The following is a 2,744-nucleotide window of genomic DNA, read 5'->3' as shown; positions in this document are numbered from 1 at the left end:
TCTCTTTCTTCTCTATCCTTGTGTCTCTCCTATCAAGTGTTGGGGGGGGAGGAACAAGGGGGGTAAAGGGTGGAAAAAGAAGAACCCACAAAGTTGCAAAGACCAGCTACATCTCTCCTTATAAAAACATTTATGCTCTTTCGTGCTATGATCTTTCCTCATCCCAGTTATTTCATTCTAAATCCATTTGATAGGAAGAGGGACTGTTTATATTAACTAATTGACTTCAATAGAAATAAGACTCAAACTTTATAATTGATAACAAAAGATATTTTTGCAATGTACAGTAGAATGTTCAGTAGGACTGTACCCCTACAATTTACAGTAACCAGGAGATATGAGAGAGTGTCTTCCAGAAAGGTGACTTTTCACACATGTTAGACAGACTTCCTTGATCCTAATAAAGTGTAGAAAACTCCTCTATCTCCCATTTGAAGGGATTTGTATAATTTTTTAGAAAGAAGAATCTTAGAGATCTTCTGAAATAAATGACCTGTACCAAGACAGAATAGTCCTTTTCCTTATTTTCAATGAATAGAAGTGTACCTCTAATTTCAGTTTTAATCTGTACTTATGTCAAAGTATTTCCAAATTACTAAAAAATAATAAACAATATCATTATACAAACTCATCACTTAGGGATGAGTAAGGAAACCTTCAGAGTATAAAGTTTATGAAGCAGTTTTTCTCATTGCAATTACTTCTAACAACAGGTAGAAGTAGTATACGTAAAATGATCTATTCATCCCTAACTCACCAAATTTCTGCTTAATACCTGAGATTCTAATCACCCATTCCCACACACAATACCTAGAGATCATGAAGCTATATCTTATAGGAAAACATATTGCAGAAATATAATAGAATAAGGCTGTTGTTGTTGTTGAAAACAAAGCCCTCAGCCATAGGTGGCAAGTATTGCTGTGACATGACAGAATTGTTAAACATGTGAGCTCACAGTTATTGTAGTTACCTGACCAAGACATGTGCACTACTCACCTATTAAAAACAAGAAATTCCCTTGGGGCTGGAGAGATGGCTCAGGGGTTAAGATCACTGTGTTGCTCTTCTAGAGGCCCTGAGTTCAACTCCCAGTGACCACATGATGACTCATAACCATCTGTAACGAGATCTGGGGCCCTCTTCTGGCGAACAGGTGTACTCACCAGAACACTGTACACATAATAAATTAATAAATCTTAAAAAACTAACAAACAAACAAAAACAAGGAATTATCAAAATTTGTGGATAAATGGATTGAACTAGAAATGATCATAATGAGTGAGTTAACCCAGAAGCAGAAAGACTCAAATGGTATATACTCACTTATATCTGCATACTAGCCCAAAGGGCATGTCCCACGAAAGCCTTCACTTACCAGGAAACTGGGACAGAGGGGAAGACATCCTACTGGGACTCTAGATCAGAGAAGCATGGGAAAATAGCAAAGTTGAAGGATCCAGAGGATCCTAGAAATTTACAAGAAGAAAACTATGTCCGACGATAGATTCACTTATTTTCTCATGATTTCCCTAGGGGAGGGGAATAATGGGAAAATGGGGGGTGGAGGAATGGGAGGATACAAGGGATGGGATAAACATTGAGATGTAACAAGAATAAATTAATAAAAAAAAAAGAAAAAAAAAAAAAGAAGAAGAAAACTATGGCACCAAGGACAATACAGGCTGTAAACTTCAAACCCCTACCCACATCTAGCCAATGGACAGGACATTCTCCACAGTTGAGTGGAGAGTGGGGTCTGACTTTCACATGAACTCTGGTGCCTCATATTTGACCACGTCCCCTGAATGGGGAGACCTGGTGACACTCAGAGGAAGGATAGCAGGCTACCAAGAAGAGACTTGATACCCTATGAGCATATACAGGGGGAGGAAATCCCCCTCAGTCACAGTCATAGGGGAGGGGAGTAAGGGGAAAATGGGAGGGAGAGAGGAATGGGAGGATACAAGAGAGGGGATAACCAATGAGATGTAATATGAATAAATTAATAAAATAAAAATTAAAAAAATAGATAGTTAAAAGTCTCAACACTGTTGAAGGAGGAGCTACTAAATGTCCATTCCTTGATAAGGAGCTATTGATGGCTGATGGCTACTGAAGAAAGGGAATAAATTGTCCATGATGAGTGGTCCCTGGCAGATTACCCACGCCCTAGTGGATGATGCCTCACACCTATGTACACATGGGCAGCTCCTACTGTATTCATTGGCATATAAAATGAAGGTTACATAAAGATAAAAGGGCGATATATTGGGTAATTCAAGGGATTAGAGTGCAGCAAGTCAAGGAGGATATAATTAAGATGAATTGTTCACATTTATGAAACCTTCTCAGAATTAAAGCAACAACAAACATTCAAAATATCTCACTAGATTAAGTCATTTGTCTCTTTTAAGGCAAGGAAGAAAAGATCAAATATCGACAGAAGTAACAGCAATACATAAAATGGCCACAATAAGATCTTAGCCATCAATAATCACTGCAAATTACAATTTGATTATGTGTTTAAATCAGGAGATACAGAATAGACTAGTGCATTGAAAGAACACAAGATGATATAGCCATATGGAATATATCCAAATACCTATAAGAACACAAGTGAATTGGAAATGATAGGTGGAATATAATTCTTGCAAATGGAAAATAAAAGAATGCAGGAGCAGCTGTAATTACCTCAGGAAAATAGGTCTTACACTAAAAATGGTGAACATGACAAAGACTCA

Source organism: Acomys russatus, chromosome 1 (genome assembly GCF_903995435.1).
Source record: "Acomys russatus chromosome 1, mAcoRus1.1, whole genome shotgun sequence".
Classification (NCBI taxonomy): domain Eukaryota; kingdom Metazoa; phylum Chordata; class Mammalia; order Rodentia; family Muridae; genus Acomys; species Acomys russatus.
This window is presented reverse-complemented; position numbering follows the sequence as displayed.